Source organism: Equus caballus, chromosome 1 (assembly GCF_041296265.1).
Source record: "Equus caballus isolate H_3958 breed thoroughbred chromosome 1, TB-T2T, whole genome shotgun sequence".
Taxonomy (NCBI): domain Eukaryota; kingdom Metazoa; phylum Chordata; class Mammalia; order Perissodactyla; family Equidae; genus Equus; species Equus caballus.
This window is the reverse complement of record NC_091684.1, coordinates 146,048,410-146,072,105: the sequence shown is the minus strand read 5'-3', so window position 1 is coordinate 146,072,105 and position 23,696 is coordinate 146,048,410. Positions and strand designations below refer to the sequence as shown.

Below are 23,696 nucleotides of genomic sequence, written 5' to 3'. Positions count from 1 at the left end.
CATTGATTTCATGCCTCAGCCCACTGCCACCTTGCGCTACTAGAATTAGCGTGCATGTGTTTTGTAACCTTTACAGGGTTATAATTCAGTGGGCAAAGACTGTGCATGGTTCTTCATACCTTCAACAGCACTGAGCTCTCTGGAGTGAATAAATGAATCAACGAATGAACGGAAAAATGTACATCAGACTAGAGAGTTAAGGCAACTTTCATAAGCATTAAAAGAATGTTGTGTCCATAAGGATTCATTAAGCACCAACCGTGTGGCCCACATTCTGAGGGGCTCTGGGCCCCAGAGCTGAAGGCAGGGTCCACTGGACTCTCAAATGTTTCATGAATTCCCACTCTCCAAGCTCTAAGACCCAGTTGTGTATTGAGCACTGATTTTCAGTCTCCTGGCAGCTTGTCTGCTCATTATTGCTGGCAAACAACGTGACTTATGCATGAGACCCACATATTAAGACGCAGTGCAGTTATTCCGACTGTTGTAACTACTAAATTGAATTGAATGGCAATCCACTGATAGTTCAACCTCTGCAGAAAAAAAAAAAAAAATCAGCCTGAAAATAATCAGTTCTATGGTACTTTAGCAACATTGCGGAAACAACTGTACAAACAGTAGGAAAGGTGATGTCATGACCGTCATTTAGTTTTGTCCTGGAGTTTGGGTGTTCTGGACAGAGATGAAGGCCACTGAGATGTGAAAGCAATTTGTCCAAACAAAATTTCTAATAAATACCTTTTATTGTTCCTTTGTCTCTATCCTTTACCAAAGATAGGCAATTAGCAGCGTTTGCAATATTACAAGCAAATGAAATTGGGTCTCTGCCCAGCCCGCCTACAAAGGATTTCTACAGCAATAAAAATAATCAATTGGATTCTTCATTTTCTGCTGGTCCATGTGATTTCCTTAATAATGTCAACGCAGATTGTAATTTGCAGGAAAAAATAAATACCAGTTGCATGAAGCATGAAATTTCAGACCCCAGAAATGTCATCCTTTTTTACAGAATTGTTTTGTTACTAAGGTATGTGGCTCGGACAACTAGAAGAGACCTCAGGTCTGGTGCCCGATTTGTCTTTCACAGACTGACCTATATTTTGTCTCCCAAATGCATCTTGCTCGTTTCTCCTTCTTCACCTGTGCTCTCCAGCAGTTGATGTGTGAAAGCACCACAATTAGGATCAGAAGACCAACGTCAAACCACCAGGTTGGCCCTGCACTAGCTGAACGACCTTGGGCCAGTCATTTAACCTCCCCGGGCCTCAGTTCACTTCTCTGCAGAATGAGGCATACAAATATGAAAGTGCCTAGAATCTAACTTCCCCAGGCTCCTAGGACAGTGTCTGGCCCATAACAGGCATGCAGTACATGTTGCCTGAGCAAATGAATGAAGGAGTGCTCACACTATATCATGTGGTCAGCACAAATTAATTGTTGCTTAAAAATTAAGAATCTGTCTCCCACCTTCAACACCCAGCTTCTCCCTCTTGTCCCAGCAAACTCTCACCCATTCTTCAAAGCTGGCATCAATGTCTGCTTCCTCTGAGAAGACTTTCTAAGACTACATCAGCTAAAAATTCCTAAGACGTTTGTTGTCCATAAGCCTCACATAGAACTTGAGCTCGTGGCCTTGTATCCTTGCTTCTCTCCTCATCAGGGATTTCTTAGTTGCCCAGTTAGATCACAAGCGTCTCACGGGCAAGTCTAGAGTCTTTGATTCCTGGTGACGCCTCCAGCTCCTGGTAAAGGGCATGGCAAATAATAGATGCTCCATGAATGTCCACAGATTGACAATGGGGTAAAGCCCCGTCCCCACGGAGAGGAGCAAATGCTCGGGTTCCCACCGCTGCCCCACAGAGGCGTGGCACCTATCCTTGCAGCTCTCAGTGGAACACATTGTGCCTCTAAAGACTTCTCTTCCACGGCAAATTTGTTTCACTTTGCAAAAACCCTTCCCGTTTGCGAGGAACCGACATCCTCATGCCTTGTGGTGGAGGGGTAATTCATGGCCTCTTCAGGGGACAGGATGGCAATAGCTCTCAAATTTTAGACTGACCATATAATTTAAAAAAATTAAAGACACACGAATATCCTTTGAGCCAGCAATTGCACTTGTAAAAGTTTATCTTACAGATTGACCTGCACATGTGTGAAAAGACATATTAAGAATAGTCACTGTTGGGTTATCCATAGTAGCAGACGACTGGAAACCGTTTAAACGTCTATTAACTGGGAATTGGATAAATAGATCTTGGGACATCCACATAGAAGAACACCATGCAGCCTTTAAAATGAATGAGGTAGACCTGTACATACTGATGTGGAATATCCTCCAAGATACATTAAGAGAAAGAACAAGATGTCACCCAGAATGTATGGCCTAATCTCACTTATGTAAAAAGAGGACATGTGTGCTTGTATATGCATAAAGTGTTTCTAGAACAATAGCAATGGCTTACTGGGGGTGGGGGGCAGCAGGAGGGCCTGGGAATCAGAGAAAGAGACGTCACCATGTTCTGTATTCCCATTTGCACAGACTAAATTCTTTAGCAAGCGCATTCATTATCTTTCTCTTCTTTTCCTTTTTTAGATTTAAATTTTATTTATTTTTAATGAAGCAATACATTCGCATGTATGAAATTATAAAGGTGCAAAATGGTATATGGTAAAGACCTCCCTCCCAGCCCCCAGCCTCCCAGTTTCCACCCCAGAGGCAGCAAATGGGAGCCCTTTCTTCTGTCCCCTTTTAGAGGTGGCCCATGCACTGCGGGTGTTCTCTTTAAATAATCATAATAAAGCGAACTGGGAAGAGCTTCCACGCCCTCCTCTCCCCTCTCCAGCCAAGGCTCTATCCCTCTGTTCACACGGTTACGTCAACTTTTGGACAAAGTGGTCTAACAGTATGGAGTCATGGGAAGAGCGTCCTCAGGCTTCGGAGTCAGGTAGACCTGAGTCTTCAGTAAGTTGCCTGACCTCTCTGGGCCTCATTGCTTCATCTGTAAAATGGGCAAGTAACACCTGACTCTTAGGCTGTAAGGATGAGCAACAGTTTGTGGAAAGCAGGCGGTGCACTTAGCAGATGCGTGGAGCTGCTTCGGCGGCTGGAGCCCTGGGCACAACTCTCCTCCCCTGCTTGGGCTCATCCACACTGAGCAGGGTTCCTGGAGGCAGCAGGAGACCACAAGACCCCTGGACGTCCCCTCCTGCCCCCTGATAAGTACTTCCTGTGGTCCTGAGGTAACATTCTGTGGTAATCATCTACAGCAAGTGGAAAAACTTTGCGGTGCGTCATTGTGCTAATGATCAACACCAGTCCCTCACCCTGGGTTTGGGGACTTTTGAAAGGGTTCAGGGTTAGGAGTCAGGAAGCCCATTTTGAGACTGGACTCTAGCCCTAACTGGGCCTCCTTGAGCGCTTAACGTCTCATCCCGAGCCTTGCACAGACTGGGTGGATGATCCCTCAGACGCTGGCCGCCTTCTCACCTCCCCTAGGGGACGTTATAGGGGAGCCCTTCAGCCAGTGATTCTCTAGGGGGTGGACGCGATTTCCCACCTAAACTAGGATCTCCTTACTTACAAAATGGTGTGTGTACAGGACAAGCATTTACTAAATTCTTCAACGCTAGCCAACTAGGTCACTAAATTCCTCAAAAAGGCAGTCAATATTTTAAATTGTCTTTCATTCATTTTTATCACTACTGAAATGAAATGCAAGTCATATGGACCATGCAGACCATCAGACACAACACTCCCTCTGTCAAACGCCAGGTTACGACAGGTTACGAAGCGCCCACTGGTAAGAGTTTGGCAGACCAGCAAAGTGGCAATTGTTAGGGGGCCTATTCTAAGACTCCTTCCAACTCCAGGGGGCTCTGATCTGGTATTTGGCAAATAAGCCATTGACACATGGTACTGTGATTTAGGGTGACCCCGACGATCCTGAAGGTAGAAAGGAATTTGGCACCTGGCAGAAGTTTCCCAGAAACGCACACACACACCCCGCTAGAAATGTGGGCAGGGGTGGAAGAGGAGACTGCTGTCAGGACAGAAGCGGGTAACCTGTGTCCCTTCACCGTCTCTCTCTCACTGCCATATCACCATTCAGCATACAGACTCCATTCCCCCAAATAAATCACAGATGTAAAGTATAAAGACAGTTCTCCATCTATTTTTTAAGTGAATTTGGGGAGTTAAAGAGCACAGCTGCCTCCGATAACACCATGTTCATCAAGTAAAAATATCTCTTAGCAAGTTGTCCTAAATCAATTTTTTTAATGAGTCTTCTTTTTTTCCTACTTAGTATTGGTAATTTAATGGCTCTACCAAAAGTGCTACTGAAGCAAGAAAACTGAGTACTTTTTAATTTATTCTCAGGGAGATTTATCTATTAATCAAGTATCTTAATTCCCTGAACACTTAAAAAGGGCATCTTCAAGTGACATTCCCACCCATTGCAGATCACTCCTTGAGTTTTATTGTCTGTTTTTTTAAATTTATGTCCAACGTGGGATCTCTTCTTGAGGACTGAGCTGTTTGAGAAAATTTCTGTGGAAATTGTGGGTGACTCTACTAGCGGTGTGGAGCCTACCCAGAGGGCAGGCCACTAAACCCCAGGAGGACCGATCCCTCTGGCCCGTCTTTCAGGCTGTCATTCTACTGGGGATGGGCAGAGTGAAGCATGCAGGCCTGACTCTAGCATATGGTTCTCTCCTTGGCATTTCATCACGTGTTAGTCTTTTCCAGCCCTGTTTGTTGATAATCCACTGTGCTCCGGGCACTCTTCTGGGGACCAGCATACAGAGAGATGCCTCAGCCATAGTCCCTGCCCTCAAAAGGACCTTAGGATTGAGGGGAAGAGGGGACAAGCACATCTGACTAAATGCACCATGATAGATGCCACGCTGGGGTGTGAGCAAAATCCTTGTGGAATTTATTTTATTTATGTAACAAACGCTGGTGTAGTACTTACTATGGGCCAGACATGGTGCTGCCAATAGGAACTCATTTAACCCTCACAACAACTCACTGAGATGGGTACTATTATCATCCCTTTGTACTGATGGGGAAACTCAGGCACGAGGTGGGTGATAACTTGCTCAACGTCATACAGCCAGTAAGTGTCAGCAACAGGTTCTGAGCCAGGTCACTCTGGCTTCCCAAGCTCATGCTCCTACCATTGGGCTACACAGCCTCTCAAAACACCTTCTCCTCCAAATTCAAAGATACCTAACGAAAATCAGCTGCAAATGGAATATGCTGGCTGAGAATGCCACAGAACACAGTGCAGAAGTGACATTTATGCTAAAACCTAAATGATGAATAGGAATTAACTAGGTTAATCGGGGGAAGTGGGTTGCAAGTCAAGGTTCTGGGTGGAGAAGTAGTGAGATGTGTTCTAGGACCTGAGTAAAACCATCGTGGCAGGAGAACGGAGAGGAAGGAGGGAAGTAATCAAAGGGCAGCTGAAAAGTGGGCAGGGACCTTATCATTCAGCCCCTCCCCCATAGGCCAAGGGTTGTCTTGTGGCTGGGTTCCCCACGAACAATAGGAATCTAGCAAACAGCATTGGCAGGGGAATGACAGCATCAGCTTTTCATTAGTCGATGATCACTCTGGCTGCTGGTGTGTAGGATGGACTGGAAGGGGGCAAGAGTGGGAGCAAGGAGACCCACAGGGAGGTAGTAGGCAGGAGAGAGCAGTGGTCCCTGGATGGAAGTGGGAGTGGATAAAAGTGGATTCAAGAGAGACTTAGGAGGTAGCATCAAGAGGAAATGGTGATTGATTGTGAAGGGTGAGAGGAGGCGTCAGTGATGGCTCTGAAGATTCTAGGTATGAACAGGGTCAGAGGGCACTGGAGTTGGGGCGGGCTTGCAGGGTGAGGTGGGGAGAAGCTCCCACACAACAGCCACAGGCATCATTCATCACTCCCCTGGTTCACAGGGTCCTTCAGGGCTCCATGTGGAGCCCAGTCCTCTGAGTGTCTTTTCCCACCTTCTTCACCTGGAGAACTCCTCGTTGGAGATTCAGCTTGAACGTCACTTCCTCCATAAACGTGTTATGTGCTGGACGCTCTACCAAATACTTGTGTGAATGTTCTCTTATTCGAATCTCACAACGTCCCTGCAAGGAAGCTATTGCCATCCCCATTTTACAGATTACAGAGCATCAGAGAAGATCTAGACTTGGCCAGTCATTCAGGTGGTAAACGCAAGGGCCCACAGACAACCAACGCTGCCTTCCTGGTGACTCAGAGGGAAAAGTGAGCTTGGTCTGGCGCCCCTTCTTCTCAAAGGCATTGAAGTTACTCACCACGTAGGTTAGAGACGTGAAATCGAGGAACAATGAGAAGTTCTGAAGCCCATACTGTGGTGCTGTGTGAGGGCATCAGAGGAGGGTTCCAGATGAGGACTGCTGGACCCAAAGCTGGTGTGCTTCTCTTTCCGTCTCCAGAATTCGTTGAGTGAAGCACCTCGCAAGCATCAGGCACCCAGGTTTCCCTGTTCTTCCTAGAAGTAGGTTCCAGAGAACAGACAACCCGCAGCATAACTAAGCACAAACTTTGTGCCTCCTTTCCTTCCACTCCTTGACACAGATCCTCTACTCTAACCATGCCACTCTGTCATGCCACTGTCACTTTTCTCATCTCAGTCCTTCTGCCTGGCTCCTCCTCTCTCTCTCTTTTATGTGCCTGGAGAGGTCCTACTTTTTGGATCAGCCTCTTCTGGAACATCCATTCCACAACTCCTCAGGCTAGGTGTAGGCTGACCAGTTGTCCTAGTTTGCCAGGACCGAAGGATTTCCTGGTGTGTGGGACTCCTGGTGCTAAGTCAGGCAGCCCCGTGTAAACCAGGATAGTCAGTTACCCTCATCAGGCGCCTAGGTTGCCTCAGTTTACTGCAAGCCCAGCAAGTGTCCAAGCTGTCATATATTCACTGGCTCTCTCCTCTGTCCCCTCCTTGAGATAAGGTCCCTGTATCCTCGAGATCTGGGCATTGTATGTAGTCAGTGCTTATGGAAAGAATGTATGATGGGGGCTCAGATTCAGGGGCGGCATGGTAGAGGATGGAGCCTACCACCCAGCCGTCAGAGCGGGGAAGGAAGGCAGTCAGAGGGCACCCCACTAAAGAAGCACCTGAGAAAAATTCCTGGCCTGAGAAAGACTGAACTCTGGCCCATGAAAGCCAAAGAACTTGTTTTGCTCTTAATTTGTTTGTTTCTTTTGCCAGCTGGAAGCTTGGGGGATAATTTAGCGAAATCCTTTACTAGATGCATTTAACTTGAAAGAATTCAACTCTAGGTGCTTGGCGAGCAAACAACCCAAAAGAGAGCAAGCACGACAGAGGGAAATAACAATGATAATAAACAAGGGGACGGCTCCTCTCCCCAGGCCACATGGTAAGCACGTGCCCACGGAGGATGTGAAGGGGGAGATGGGGTGCACTTTCCTCCTGCATGACCCTCGTCATGTGAGCATCTTGCTGCCTTGAGAACAATTCTAGCATACAAAACCACTAATTTTTCACACAACCTGGCCCCTAAACTTAAGGAAATATCTTCATCTGATGATCGGCTGGGAAAAATACCAGCTGAGCCCCATGCTTTGAGTGATTAAGAGATTTTCAAGAGTGGTTCTGACCATACACACTGCTGACTTTAGAACCCTGGTGAGTGAGATGCTGGGTCCTAAAGCCAAACACCCTTGGATCTGAGTCCCCGCTGTACTATTTAGTAACTAAGTGATCTCAAGTGGGTAAATGACCTAACCTCGCAGAACTTCCATTCTGCTCTTGTGAAAATGGGGCTGAGGGTATTACCAAGGTTCACAGGCTTGTGGTACGGACTGAATGCAGAGGACGCATGTACATTCTTAGCAGAGTGCCTGGGACACAGTAAGTGCTTGATAAACAGTAGTTTGTATTTTTAGGAGCCCTTATAGTATTACTTTGACCAGGCACTTAAAACTTTTAGAAATGGAAAAATCATAGAGTCAATCTGGGCATTCCACCGTGTTGCTGAAACAAAAAGACCATCCCTGAATGAAGAGCTTCCAGGAGATTTTTCACTTAAAATTGACTGCATTTTTGTTTCTTGGTTACCAGTCATATTACTTCCCACCTGGCAGTTCTTGCTCCAGAGCAATGTGGCCCAAACAGGCTAATTATAGTATTTCCAGAGCACACACGATCATTCAGAAGCAACTTTCTCAGGAGCTAGGACTGAAATAAGTGGGCAATTAGCAGGTTTAACAGGATTTTCTTCCCCCCCCCCCCACCCGCCCCCAGTACCTCTAACACATTAAGTTGATCACAACAGTTATTTTAAGGAAATTCAGCTGAGGTATTTGTGGGGTTTGAGGTCATCTGTGTCCGCCAGGGAGACATCAGGAAATTCTGTTGCTGGGAGCATCGTGAGGACATGGCAGAGAGGCCGGAGGTCAGGAAAGCCAAGCTCTGCCCCCGGGTAGCCATGTGGTCTGGGGGAGGTCACTGTGCAACTCTGGGCCTCAGTTTCCTCATCAGTAAATAAAGAAGTAGCCTTGCTCAATTCTAATGCTCCTTCCAGCTCAGGAATTGGATGGTTCTCAAAGATCAGTACCCACGCCTGGGTTGGTCACTGAATTACACGTAGCCACCAAATGCCTCTGTTCCCTCTCCATGCCATGCATCCAACAGCTATTTTAGACCCTACTAGGGGCTAGGCACTGCTCTGGGAGTTTGGAATCGTCACTCTTACATCCGTCCTATCGCCACAACCTGTGGGCATGCCTTGCTTTCAGAATTAGGCTCGTTGGAAGGAAAACACTGTATCCCAAGTTCTAGTCTGCCTGGAATCGCAAGGGGCTGCCTCTCTGACGGGCCCCATCCTCCAAAATATGTCAGAGGAGTGAAGCTCAGGCTGCGGGTCTTCAACGCAAAGGAACCAGGTCTTGGCAGAGGGAGAAGTTCCAGGACAGAAGCAATCCTGGGATTGTTTTTTTGGCCTCTCATGATCCAGTCTTATAGTAAAAAGATTCTAAAGATGAGCAAGGCTCTTCCCCTTAACAATTCCTTTTGGAAATACCTGGGACCCCCTCTGTGAGGACCATAGCCTGCATCTTCTGACTACATAGGGATGAATTCCCCATTACATCTTATTGAGGGGAGGAAAAGGGATTTAGGAGTCCTTATCCTACCACTTGAGAACGGAGCTTAACCTTGACTTCTGGTTTTGTCATCTGCAAAATGCTTGTGGCGTTGACGGCTACTTGATAAAGCTGAGTGTGCCTTTGAAAGTGCACTGTAAACTACAAAAACAATAACTGTGGGCCCTCTTGGCCTTCATCCGCTTCCTGACAACACAGAGCTGACCCTACAAATAAGCTGAAGAGATGCTCGTCTCCATAGACTTTGACGCCAGAAAGTCTCACCTGCCCCAAAATATCTTCCCATGGCCTGAAATCCAACTACTTGTGATTCACCCAACTGCCCTATTAGGTGGCTTTGCCAGCTGTAACCTACCTGATTCTATTATGAAGAAAAGTTATACTCATTGGGACTTTGCCATGTCCCAGACCCTCTGCAATACTTAATTCTTTTTTCACCCCAAACCAGCATGAGAGACAGGGATGACTACTCAATACATCTTAAAAACTGGGAAATTGAGCCTCAGAGAGTTTAGCAAACTTGCTAAAGGCCCACATGAGTGATGGGGTCAGGCCTTCAGCACAGGTGGGGATTGGCAAGGTGGCAGGCCCAGTGTCACACACTGACAGCTGCCAGGGCACAGAGGTCTACAGGAGGCCTGCACTAGCCCCAGGGACACTCAATCCACTTCATGACTTCTTCTGACCCGGTGCCTCCCAGTGCCCGGCTCACCTGCACGAAGACAACTGGAGTTCCTGTCAGGAAAGAAAGAAAGAATGTGGATGCTGTTCATTTTCTGAAACAGCACGTCCCCTCCAGCTAATCTGGAAACATTATCTGCAGGGCTCCCGAATGCCCCTTTGTAGCAGAGGGGGTGCATAGGCATCATGACTATTTGTCACTGCTGCTCCTCTGAGAGCCGGCCCCATCCATTGGATAATTACCCTGCGGTCTTCTCACCTCAAGAGAAAATGCAAGAAGCCCTCTTTCCAAATCTGGCCCATCACGCTAGCAACGCTTGTATTTTTAGAAGCTGTTTTTCCCTGATAGTTTCACAACCTCTAATCTGCCACTCTCCAGATAAACACAAATTAAAACATAACAATGAAATATGGAGAAATAGTTTTTCCCATCATAATCTCCAGCTCTCTGAACCCAGGACCAGGAGCGGGTAGAGCCCTGATTGGTCTCCAAAGCAACAGGGAGAGGGAGGCAGTGAGGAGAGGCGTTCCCTGGTCGCTTTGGGCTCTGATGAACGGCTGCCAACCAGTTATTAGGGAGGGGAGAAGGACTTGCAAAAACTTCGGGTCTCTGAGAGCTGGAGCGGGAAGGGTAGAGGATTGTAATTACACCCAGGTGGGAGTCTGACCGCAGCTCACCTGCTGAGGAAAGAGCGCTCCCCTTGCCCAGCCGGGAAGGACGGGAGTCTCAGGGGATCGGATTTCTAGGCTGCAGCCCCAAAGTCATTCTCAAGTTTATCCCCTAAAATCCGGAGGTGAGAGAACAAGAGCATCCTTTAAGAACATGTAAGGGGAGCCCTGTCCGGAGGGAGGGACACCCAATCCTTAACTCCTGACAGCCATGGCCACAGGAGGACAGGTATCCTGTCTACACAACCCCATCCCCAAAGCCCCAAAGCTGGAAGCTGAGAAGCTGGCATTTCAAGAGATGACAGTGCGCCCCCAACGAAAGGAGAAACAATAGTGTCTTAGCACAGCAAGTCAAGGCCAAAGAGTGGTCAGAGCGTGGGCGTTTGAGCCACACAACCGCAGTTTCTAATCCTGACTCTGCTTCTTATGAGCTGTGTCATCTTGGGCAAGGCACTCAACTTCTCTGAGCCTCAGTCTCCTGGCCTGTAAAGTGGGAATCGTTACACCACTACCTTGATTGTGAGGTGTAAGAGACTAAATGAACGTCAAGTGCCTGGCAGACTACCTGGAACACAAGAGATGCTAAGGTTAGTTTAATCTGTGCCTCTCCACCTCGCCCCCATACACCAGAGAGCAAATTCCTGATGGATTCCACAGTGATATCTCGGCTCAACGCTGGTTACATTGAGAAACCCACCGTCAGGCAGCAGAACTCCACAGTCCTGCCCTCTTTGCCCCATTATTCAGTGTATAGGGTCAAGAATCAGAGATCCAGGCTTCCCTGGGAACCTGTCATTGCCTGACCAGGGACACACAGCGCTGCTCCTCCCCTCATCCTGGGACTGACCTCAAGCCATTATCACAAGAGGGCTGGGCCACCGCAGAACTTTTCATCCCAGTAAGAGCTCACTGGTGCCAGAAATGCTGCCTGCTGCGTGTGTCCAGGTTGGCCCTTCCCGGGGTGCCTACCAACCTGGAGCCTGCGAGGCCTCTCCGCCCGCAGAGCCGGGAGCCCACACTCCATAGCTGCGCTTCTGACCGAGTTGGATAATTTGACATGGTCCCAGCAAGCAACAGAGCACCCATTGTTCCCTCTTCTCAGCCCCAGAGAGGGACTGCTCCTGCCAAGACCAGAGGTGCTGCCCAGATTCTGGCAGCAGAGAGAGGCTCCCCGACACTTCTACCCGGAAGCACAACCACCCTCACCCACGTGGCCTGGGGACCTCTCGGCCCTCAGTTCCTGCAGGATCCTCGAGTCTGTCTGCTCCACTGCTTGCAAAGGGCAGGGACAGGAGGCGGGCAAGTGGATAAAACCTAAAACATGCTCTCTGCATACGGCCATGGAGACTTTATAGCATATGATCATAGAGCTGTAATACATTCATACTACTAAAATTAACTAGTATCACTGGAATTAATATTACTATACTGTATGTAGCTATAATATAAATGTATAATGTAGCTGCAATAGCTAACCTTTATTCCTCCTATATGGCAGGTCTGTGCCAAGCATTATCTCATTCTAAAGCTCCCACAAACGCATGAGGTAGGAATTATCATTCTGTCCATTTATAGATGAAGATAATCCAGAGAGGTTAAGTTACTTGCCCAAGACCACACAGTCCATAGGAACCCAAATTCCCACTCAGGCAGTCTGACCTCAGTCCTGGGCCACTCAGCTCTGTAAATGTGGGCACGCGACCTTCAAGCTGGTTGTGCTGGTGGCAGAATTTTGAAGACCAAATCTAAGAGCCTAGGAGATTTGCTCTGCCCCACAAATGTCCCTCCGCTCTGTCTTCACTTGGTGCCTGAAATCCCTGAAATTTGTGTTCCTTGGTTTTAAAGCTTCCTCCTTTGTGAAACGCAAATATCCCTTTGAACAGGGAAATCCACAATCAGATGCCTTCGTTGGACTTATTTATGAGGCCCTTTCCTCCAGACAGCTAACTGAGAGCAGGAGAGAGGGGCCCTGAGCAGGTCTGCAATATCCCATCCAAGTTTATTTTTTCCCCTTCATGGGCCTCTCATTTCTCACGCTTTTCCATTCCCCCAGTGATCCAGAACTTTCGCGCTGTCATAAAGAAAACTGATTTAATAAATAAACTCATACTAAGGATGTTTCCTATCCCTCCCATGATACCCCACATCCTCATCAGACCCAAAGCACCCTCCAACCTCGTCGGAGATTTCTTAGCAAAATAAACTTCATGTGATTAGGAAGCTCACGTGAACAGCCAGGCAAGGGGGGTCGTCTCTCCTGGCCACTTCCTCCCCTGACACGCCACCACAGCCTGCCTACCATCTGCTCGCATGGACTAGCATCTGGTGTGGTGGGATCCAGCGTATCATTTTGAGCTGCTCAACTTTAATTCCACTAAAATTATGTCACAAAATTGGGGCATCACAGGGAAGTGAGCAAAACAGAGAAGCACTAAAGATTCCATGTACACTTGATCCACAGTTGAGTCTTGTCCAGTATGCATACATTAGACCCTACAGTTCTCAATTTTCAAAAAGGTAGGGCCACGTATAAATGGCTCCCTATAAAAATAAGGAAAAATATTTTAAAAAAGGATACTCCTTAGGTAGTGACTTCCTTTCCCAGGTGCATTTTCCTTATCAGAGACCTGTGAAGATGGTCATGGTGAACCCAAAGGGATGAATCATCAGTGGGGGAATTTGGTTCCGTGGAACAACCCAAGGTTACTTATAGCAATAGCAATAGCTATTGCCGTGTAACAAATAACCTCCAAATTTAGCAGCTTAAAACAATAAACGTTTTCAATCTTACAGGTACTAAGAACCAGACATCTGGGAGCAGCTTCATTGGGAGATTCTGACTCAAGTCTTTTATGAAGCTGCCCTCAAGCTCTGGGCTGGTCCCTGGTGAGGTTCAAGTCAGCAAGGGCTGTATCATCTCAAGACTTGACTGGGGCTCAGGTCACTTACAAGCTCATTCAGGGGGTCACTGGCAGGCCTCAGTCCTTGCTGGCTGTTGGGCAGAGGTCTCCGTGCCTTGCCATGGGGGCCTCTCCATGGAGCTGCTCATGGCATGGCAGCTGGCTTCCCCCAAAGCAAGAGATGAGGGAGACAGCGAGGGAGAGGGTGATGGAGGAGGAGAGAGGGAGAGAATTCAAGACAGCAGGCCCAGTCTTTTACAATTTAATCCCAGCAGTGACATACGTCACTTCTGTATGTTATTGGTCATGCAGACAAACCCTGGCACAATATGGTGGGGTGGGGGACAACACAAGGGATGAATACCAGGAGGCAGGAACCTTTGGGGCCACCTTCGAGGCTGGCTACCCAGGAAGGTACAGAGCATGGTGAGGTCCACAGCTGGAGGTGTCCAGGTTGTACACCCTTGGTCAGATCAGTTAACCTCACTCAGACTCGGTGTGCATTTATATAAAATGAGAGTAACAGGCTTGTCGGGGATCAACAATGTCTATGAAAGCACATTGAACAAAGTGTGCTACAAATATAAGGCAACGTTATTTTGATTGTTATTAGCAGTAGCAGTGGTGCACAGTTCTGGGGACTCCCGCTCTATTGAGCTCTCAGGCCCACCCCACCTGTATAACCCAGGGCCAGTGTGTATTTCAGATCGCCAACACCCAAGGTCAGATAAGGAAGCTTTGCAACACACAGCTTGGGCGGGACCTCGCTAACGATCTGTTAGAGCTGACTGATAATTAGCCTTTCACCTGAATGCAAACAGGGAGCCTGAAGTTCTTGCTGGTTCCTGCTTGGAAATGATCTGTTCTCTTCATTTAAATATCCTTCCTTCATCCCGTTTACTCAGCAACTCTGGTTTTTCTATCTAATAGGCGATACGAAGGTGAGCATCAGCCCCACCCTCTCTGAGACCTGACAGGTTCCAAACCACCCAGCCCTGGAGTCACTGATCTCAACCGAGACCCAGCCAACCAGCCTCCCCTCCCAGTCCCTTACCCTGCCCTAAGGACTCTCAAGCCAGACCTGGTTTAACTCCACGCATTTAGGACATCGAGAACTTTCTCACCAGGAAATACGTCTTTCTAGAATCCCTGTGGTGCTGGTCAGACAACAAGAGCACTGGATGGGAGTCAAGAACCTGGGGTGCTAACCTGGCTCTGATTGTTGTCTACAGTGTGGCCTTGGGCAGGTCTCCTCACTGCTCTGAGCCCTTTAGATCTGGTTATCAAAGACTCGATGATTCTCCCACTTATTCATTGAGCATCTCTGAGCCTTCTCCAATGCCCCCCCACTCACCATTGCACCCCACTAAAAACAAAGTATGTACAACCTTCTGAGGTCCCCCTCATAGTTCTGTTTCTCTCCCTGTGGGTTTTTCTTTCCTCCTGAACACTTGGCAGGACTCACCTGGCGTGTCGTGCCCTGGGGGTGGAATCATTACAGCTCTGTGCTGGTAATTCAGCCTCATCTTCACGACCACCATGGCTAACCTTTACTGAGCACTCACTCTGTGCCAGGTACTGTTCTGCATCATTAAACTCTCACAACAGCTGTGAGGTCACAACTATCATCGTCTCCACTTTATAGATGAGGAAACTGAGGCTCAGAGAGAGTAAGCAACTTATTCAGTCACCCAGCCTGTGTGAGGCAGAGGCAGGATTCAAACACAGGCAGTCTGAGACCAGAGTGGGCTTTCTTGAGACTGACTTCTTTCTCCACAAAGAGTGGAAACTTCTTGATCACTGGCCCTATTTCTTTTACACACAGTCAGCACGTGTATTTGCAGATTGATTGCAGGCTTCAGTCCTAGGTGCCTTGACCGTGTGGTGAAGCATAAACCCTATCCCCACCTTTCCAGAGCAGAGGGTCTAATGAGTTAGAACAGACAAACCCAAAGTTTTCATGGACCCATAGGATTTAGAAGGGGCGTTTTCCAAGCTCTCATTTTGCAAATTAGAAAACGGAAGCCTAAAGAGACCGCGTGAGTTGCTTCTGATCACACAGCTCACTACAGTGGAGCCAGGACAGGAGCCCAGCCTCCCCGGCCCCTGCCAGGAGTTCAGTCTAGGACAGTGGTTCTCAGGGGTCCTCAACTGGGGTGATTTTGTCCCCCTACCTCCTGAGACATTTGGCATTATCTGGGGACATTTTTGGCTGTCACAACTGGGGAAGAGGCTGCTACTGGCATCAAGTGAGTAGACGCCAGGGATTTTGCTCAACATCCTACAATGCACAGGACAGCGCCCGCCCCCCCGCCCCAGAAGAATGACCTGGACCAAAATGTCAATAGTGCTGAGGTTGAGAAACCCCTTCTATGGGACTCACCAAGTCCCACTAAGGCTCTTCACTCTTGTTTATTTACATGTCATCATCTACAGGTGGACATCTTGTCTTATTCATCCTTGGTTCCAGTGCCCAACAAAGTACTTGGCATGGAATAAAAACTCACTGAATGAGGGAGGAAGACAGGGAAAGAGGAAGGGAGGGAGAGAGAATTACAGAAAAAGATAGGCTTTCCTGGTGGACAAAGAAAGTCAAACTCTATACATCAAGACCTCTGTTCATGAAACAGAAGACTATTGATCGTGTGAAATCAATCCGTGTGTATCTGTCCAGAGAGACTAACTCTGCATGCCTTCGTTGCACTGCAGCCTAATTCAGGCCAACACTAACAAAGTGAGTGAAGGGGAGAACCCAAGCTCCACTGCGGGAATTTTCCCCCTGTTAAAGTAGGTCCTGATCGATGGATGTGATGCAGCCAGTGAGGTACAAATGCACTGCCCTTTTTAAAAATAACCAGCAATTCGGAAAATTGCAGTCATTACGGCTGCCAGTGAGGAAGACATAATCGACAGCTCTCATTCCAAGGCAGCCGAGCCACGGCGGGGGGCTGGCCAGTGGGCTGTGAAGCCAAATACCACAGTGCAGTTCATGCTTCAGCCCCCAACCAAATGACAAATGGCTCACCTGTCAGAGCTGGCAGGTGATGCGCCACTCCTGGCACAGGGGGACAATCTGTCAGCAGCCACCAATTCTCTGGAAGGGGTAAGGAAGGTGGGAAGTCAGCCTGTGGCTATTGAGCAAGGAGAAGGCATCTCTGAGGCCAGAGACCTTCTGGGGAAATGCAGCTGCCACCCTTTGGGACAAATAGGGCTCCCTGGGCAATGAGGAGAGAGCAGTTCTTCTCCGTGTTTTCATGAAGGTACAGTGAGCACACAGAAAATACCATGAAACCACTTGATGGAACCTAGAAAAATACCATGAAGCCATCAGGTGGAAATGTCCTTGTGTGTTCCTCCCTCCCTCACTCATAATTCTCCCCAGCACCCACGTCATAGGAGCCCTCCCCTTCTTCGCCATAGGTGCACCTCTTCCAAAATCCAAATGATGCCTCCCACAAGATGCTTCTCCCCGGCTCCATGTGAAGGTGCTGCTCTCCCCACTCCATGCCCAGCTGCACGTGTGCCTCCATCACAGGAGGAGGAACACGCCACCCCCTCCACGATGGAACCTATGATCACAGTTAATTAGGAACCAGCGTGTAACAGGACGGGGAAGATTTTTATTTCCTTCAGGCAGGTTTTAATAATTTTTCTTCTATCACCGAACCAAAAAGAACCAATGGAATACCCTATCAGCTAGTCCAATGATTCCTAAACGCTGGTGTACGGCAGAACCCCCTGGAGGGCTTGTTAAAACACAGCCAGCTGGGCCCATCGCCAGAGTGTCTGGTGCAGTGGGTCCCAGGTGGGACCGAGAATTTGCATTTCTAACAAGGTCCCAGATGCGGCTGCTCCTAGTTAGAGGACCACACTCTGAGAACTCCACTGTGAGTCCATGCATTCTCAACAGAGGCCACATTGCCCCTAAGGGGGTGAAAAGTGCTTCTTGTGGGGGGCCAAAAAAACTTACTCTTTCTATTATAAAGCAGATATGCATGAAGTGTATAAAACAAGGGCATAGCTGAGTAACAAGAGAGGCACATTAAGCCATCATCCAAGGAGGGTGGGCCTGTTGACCGCCTTGCTTTGCTGAGCTCCAGGCACTTGAGCCCTGTATGTCCCAGCAGCCACCAAACCCTATGGCTCAACCCAGGCGGGTCCCCTCTTCTGCCCCAGGCTCTCTGACTGCCTGAGACCTGGTCTTCTGTGTCTCTCCTGGGAACTTCCACTTCTCATCTCGGCCCCAGCTCCTGCTGCCCAGCCCACAAGCCACTCCACCCCAAAGCTGTCTTCCTGTTGGACAGATTGGATGGTCATAACTACACAGCCCAGGCCCAAGAGAGGATAGGTAACAGAAGCAGTCCAGGCCAACTGTGCCCTGGGGGTAAATAGGATGTGGCCAACTGTCTTCTAAGCAGCAGCCTTTTTTGGCAAAGGTGGATGTCAGGGTCATGGATCAGGGGGGTCTGATTCACTACAAGAGATGCAGAAGTAGGATCCAGCTGGAGCAGGGAGAGGAGAGTGTTTCAAAGGTGATTGGACCTCAAGGGCAGGGCACGGGGCCAGCTCTGGTTCCAACCAAAACTTAGGGATCTCCAGACCCCCCAACAGTCCCTCAGATGGTGAGTTTAGGAGGCAGTGAAGAGGAGTGGAAAGAGCACGGGTTTGGGGTATCAATCCTCCCTCACGCAGATTGTGGAACCAGGCATAAACCATGTTACCCACCTCCCCGAGCCTCAGTTTCCTCCTATTTAAAATGGGGATGATACACCAACTTCACAGGTTGTGGTGATGACTGATGTGGGATCAGGACACTGCTTCTAGTACCTTCACCGTCATGCTTGCTCTCCTCTGTACATGCTCCAGGGGCTCCATGTTGCTCTTAGATTGTGTCCACACCAAATGCAAAGCTTCACTGTCACTTAACCAGCACAGAATTGAACAGGACTGTCACTTCCCTTTTCCACAATACAGGCTCTGACAATGCAGTCTGCAGTCACATGAGGGCTGAGAGAAGATGGTACCATATTTACTCCTATTGAAGATTAGAATCAAACAGACCCATGGGTCTTTCCACATGGGTTGTTACTAACCCACGGCTCACTGTCTTTCTGCAGCAGTTAGGTTTAGGATTAAGTGTAACCCTGTTAAATTTTATCTTTTGGTCTCTCTCTCTTCGTCTTTCTCTCCCTTTGTAAAATTTTTGGATTTTGTTTATGGTATCACTTCTAGCTTCTTGGTGTCAGAAATTTGACGAACTCGTACCCTATATTATTATCCAGACAGTGACAAAATTGCTAAGATGAAGCCAAGGATTGGACCCTAAGCCAAAGCACAGAAACCCTCCCTTCAAGGACACACCTGTCCATTCATTGGTACTTTGGGTACATTGGTCCAATTAGTTGTCCATCAGCCTAACCATTCTCGCAGCCAGTCCATACTTCTCCTACCTTTCCACAAGGATATTGAGAAATCTTATCAAATATGCTGCTCAAGTCCATTTGTCCGTTTCCATCCTTCGCCTCTCATTTGTCAGCCTCTGAGTCCTGCTAATTACACCTCAAGATGCCTCCTATAGATCTCGTTCTTCTACAAGTCTACAGCCACTCACCTCCCCAGGGCCTCTACCATCTCCTAGACCTCTGCACTGGCTTCCTAATTGATTTTCTCACCTTTGTAGTATCGAGACTCTCTCTGGAAAAGATTTGAGGCAGCTCAATGTGTGTATATTCAAAGGCGCCCACCTTGTCCAAGTGTAATTACCTGGAAGTCATTCTTACTACTTTTTGTGACTTAAGTTTTTAATTTTTTTTAATTCATTTCTACACTCTAATATTTCTTTGGTGATGACAGATCTCCCAAAATGACAAAGAATTTTAAAACATTTTCAATTTATTTTTAACATCCACATCAGTGAACAAAGAAATCATAGTTGGTGACAGGGGGTGGAGAGGGAGGAACAAGGGAACTTAATTAGCTTTAGCTTTTATAGGAACTTCATCAGGGTTGGTTGAACTGGGATGTGACATTGGACGGGGTCTGATCACAAGAAGGAAGGGTACGTTAAATTGCCATGAATATATTTACCCATTTTTACAATACCATTTTTAAAACTCTCTGCAGGAGCTAATTTCCTCACAAGAAAATTATCCTACCAAGATTTTTTAGAATAAGCAAACCCAAAATTTCTGTCTTAGCCTGAATCAGTTCATCTGGCTCTAACACTGTGATTCTGAGCCTCTGCAGCCTCTGCAGCCTCTCCACCCTTCAGGAATTTTCTGCAGCATGAAGTAGATAGGGAAGCTGAGGATGAAAAGACAAAGCAGACATCTGTTACGTCTCTTCTCTTCGTGGTAGCGGGTGGCAGCACAATCCCAGCCCAGCCGCGCTCCTGGGCAGGGTAGAATTTAATGGGTCCTTGAGATGTGTGGGCCGAGAGAGAAGCAGTAGCCAAAGATGATCCAGGCTGGACCTGAGGCCTGGCTAAGTAACCCAAGGGCAAGGCTGGTGAGTTAGAGCCCTGTGTGGGCCTTAGTGACTATACAGCTCCTGCAATGTAGCAAGAAAGGGCTGATGCCACATCTTCTCGTCTTCTTCTTCTCTCTTTGCCTGCTGTTCCTCTGATGCCCCACCCCCATTCAGAAATCCCTCAGCCCTTTCCCTCCTCTAAAGCCCCACAGCACTGTCTGCACCTCTCCCATAGCGTTCATGCGTTCCTACGCTGCTCCTGATGCACAGGACCCTCCTTCCCCACCAGACCCTATTCACCCGGACGACAGGCTTGTGACTCACTCGTCCACGTATCCTGAACACTACCTGACACAAAGCAGGTGCTAAATAACTATTCCATTAAAAGAAAGAAACTGGGGCAGTCTGATGGTGTAGCCGTTAAGTTCGTGTGCTCCATTTCGGCAGCCCAGGGTTCACCAGCCCAGAACCGGGCGCAGACCTGCACACCGATTACCAGGCCACGCTGTGGCAGCATCCCACATATAAAATAGAGGAAGATGGGCACAGATGTTACCTTAGGGCCAATCTTCCTCAAAAAAAAAAAGAAACATTCACGGTACATCATTACTCAGCTCCCACACTTGGGTTTGTCAATTTTATTCCATTCCACGTAAATTTCTCCCTCTTTTGCAAGACCATCATCATATAGCTTGTCGCCACTCTTGCTTTGGGGTCACAAATGTCAAAGCAGTTAGCTGCAAGTCACTAATGTGTGGGCATTCAGGTATAGTGTTCCAAAATCAGAAGTGAATTTTCTAAAACTAAGATTTTCAGTGCTGAGGAGAAGGTCTAAAATGAGTAGGGCATATTCATTTATCCACTCACGTATTCAATACACAAGGTTGGGAGCGCTCCCACACACCAGACAGCATGTTGGGCTTTGGGGACATAAAGATGAACAAGACAGTGTTACGACCACCGGAGACACTCTCGGCCTCTAGACCCTTCCTAATCATTCAGCAAGCATTCAATGAGCCCGTGAGACACTGAAACGCTTCTCTTGGCTTTTTTTTTTTAAATAAAAACACTTCTATTGTATGTGCCAGGCACTGTTGAAGATGGTATATAAACATTATAAATCATTTATTTAGGCACTTTGTAAACATTAATATCTTCATAACAACTCTAAGAGGTAGGGACAATTAATTATTTATTCTTACAGACAGATAATCTCTTTTAATCCTCACAATTGAATGAAGACAATATTGCTAGTCCTGTGACAAAAATGGGGGAACTGAGGCTCAGAAAAGTCAAGTAATTTGCCCAGAGTCACACAGCCTGTTAAGTGAAAGAACCAGGATTTTATTTCTTTCCTGAGATGAGAGAACGTGATGTGTTCCTTACAAACCCTGGTCAGATCTGTCACCAGATTTGCCTTCTGTGATTGGGAGCCTTAAGGGGGGGAAGGGGCCAAGGTCGGAGACTAGAAGAAGGAGTCAGGGAAGGTGGTTTGTGATAGGACTTTAGTGCCAGCACAGGCCCTGGGGTCACTGGGATGCTGGGGACACCAAGGCATCTTTGGCAGGATCCTGGGAGGCAGGAGCCAGTGCTTTGTTTGTGTGGGAGGAGACTCACATCTGGTCCTGGCGCCCATCATCGCTCTACCTGCCTTTCAACAAGCACTGCCCTGTGAGGGTCTTGTCACCAGCAAGGGCTTCCAATCCTCCTGATCATTCCAGAGCAGGGCGAGGAGCAGGGCTCAGCCCCTGGGTGCCCAACAAGGGCAAAGGGCATGCGAGCTGCTGTCAACACCTGTCCCTATGAGCCTCAGCACTAGGCCCCACACCTGTCAGGGAGCAAGCACAGAGCAAGTCATCTGAGCAGAGAGAGCAGTGGCAGAAACCACGGAGAGGTGGCACGTCAGCTGGGTCTTCCCCAGCCTGTGACTCTCCAGGACCCACACCACCGGGAACCCAGGGCAGACTTTATACACACACACACACACACACACAAACACACATACTCCCCAGGCCTGTTTCCTCAGGTGGGCATTTTCATAAGAAAACTGTTGGGCCACACTACCAAGCCCATGATCCATTTCAGCATCTGATGGAACATAATTTCCAAATGGAAAAAAGGAAAGAAATTCTCAGAAAACCCTATGTACTGCAAAATTCCATACTCCTCTTCGAAATCTTATTCCAACAACCAGGCCAGAGTGCAGGGCTGCGTGGCATCCTAGCTGGGATGGAGGGGCTCCGGCTGGACTAGACCAAAGCCCCAGGCCCGCCAGCATGAACATCTCCTTTATAGAGGGTTATTTCAGCCTCATTTGAGGCGATAACCTCTCAGAGCAGAGGAAAATAAAGATGCCATTGTCAGAAACCCCAGGGCAGAAGTGATGACAGCTGCCCCTTCGAAGTTTTTCCTCTTTAGACCTGTGGCCACCTTCGGACCTTTCAGAAAAGAAATGGCGTCTGAGTCTCGAGCAGACAATTCTTCAAGCCAAAGTTATAAAGAAATTCCCATTTCATACCCTTCTATCTCTAGACAGAAGTCCCACAGGTCGCAGGGGGCTTGCTGGAGGTCAGGAACAGCATGCAGCAGGGGGCGCAAATCAGAGCGTGGTCAGAGGACTGCATTGTTCTAGCCATCAGCCTGAGACCCCGGGTTGGTCTGCTCCCCTCACCACTTTCAACAACTCATTTTCTGGTTTTTTGGTTGTTAAGAACAAATTTGGATTTCTTTTCTCTTTTTCTCCTTTTCTCGGCAATCTCAAATGTGTCAAAAGAAAGGAAATTTCTACCATTATTGTCAGAAACGAGACTGAAATAACAGGCCACCATCAAATACCAGTGTTCTTTTCACCAGAAAGCAACACACTGAGAGTAACAGATCTCTAAGTATCACCCAGCACAGGGAAATCCAAATGGTCCCATCATCTCAATGCCAGCAGAGCCGGACACTTGCTTTATAAGGCCTGTTGTGCTTCCAGTGGCAAAGAAATGATCTGCTGGTTCTTGTGTGGCACTGGGGACACCAAGAACAGCCAGAGAAAGGGGCCGGTCCGGTGGCATAGTGATTAAGTTCACACACTCCACTTCAGCAGCTGGGGTTCACTGGTTTGGATCCCAGGCACAAACCTACACACCATTCATCAAGTCATGCTGTGGCAGCCTCACATATATAAAGCAGAGGAAGATGGGCACAGAGGTTAGCTCAGCAACAATCTTCCTCAAGCAAAAATAGTAAGATTGGCAACAGGTGTTAGCCCAGGGTCAATCTTCCTCACCAAAAAAAAAAACCCAAAAAACAAAAACCAGCCAGAGAAAGAACAGAATTCACATGGTCAAATATTTTCAGTCATATCAGTCTTCAAAACCTGAGCCCTGAAGAAGCTAGGGTAACCACTAAGGCAAAGAGAATGAAAATTCCCCGGAGAGTGGGCATCAGAGGTCCCCAGTTATCTGGGGCATCTGAAACCTGACATGACAGCACTGGAAGAGGCCAAGAGTTCATGAATAGGCGGGGGGTGGGCGGGTAGGGAGGCCACAGTAAAGCTGTCCGGATGCTGAGCTAGAGGTGAGGCTGGTGGGAGCAGACCCAGGCTCACATCCTGACCAGAGGCTCTACTGTCTACTGTGGCAGCCCACCACTCACTGGCCATGTGGCCTCAGGCAAGTTATATAATCCCTGTGCCTCAGTTTCCTCATCTTTAAAGGTGGAATAACAAAAGACTGGTGTACTTCATAGGCTTATTGTGAGCACTAGATGATTTAAGACACAAAAAAGTGTTCAGAACAGGGCCCAGCACACAGTAAGTGCCCAGTAGTCGTTGTTGTTGGATGGC

At 48.0% G+C, this 23,696-nt stretch overlaps 1 protein-coding gene and 1 long non-coding RNA gene across 3 annotated transcripts in view; one reads left to right on the top strand and one right to left on the bottom strand.

Annotated features, from left to right (window-relative positions):
• Positions 1-23,696, top strand: part of LIPC (lipase C, hepatic type) — a 161,042-nt gene that overhangs the window by 69,266 nt on the left and 68,080 nt on the right. The window lies entirely within an intron of this gene.
• Positions 2,580-11,618, bottom strand: LOC138917729 (uncharacterized). The gene is made up of 4 exons (XR_011426177.1): positions 11,470-11,618; positions 10,506-10,608; positions 9,859-9,881; positions 2,580-8,220 (listed from the first exon to the last, which is right to left on the bottom strand). It is a non-coding gene; the product is annotated as an uncharacterized lncRNA (long non-coding RNA).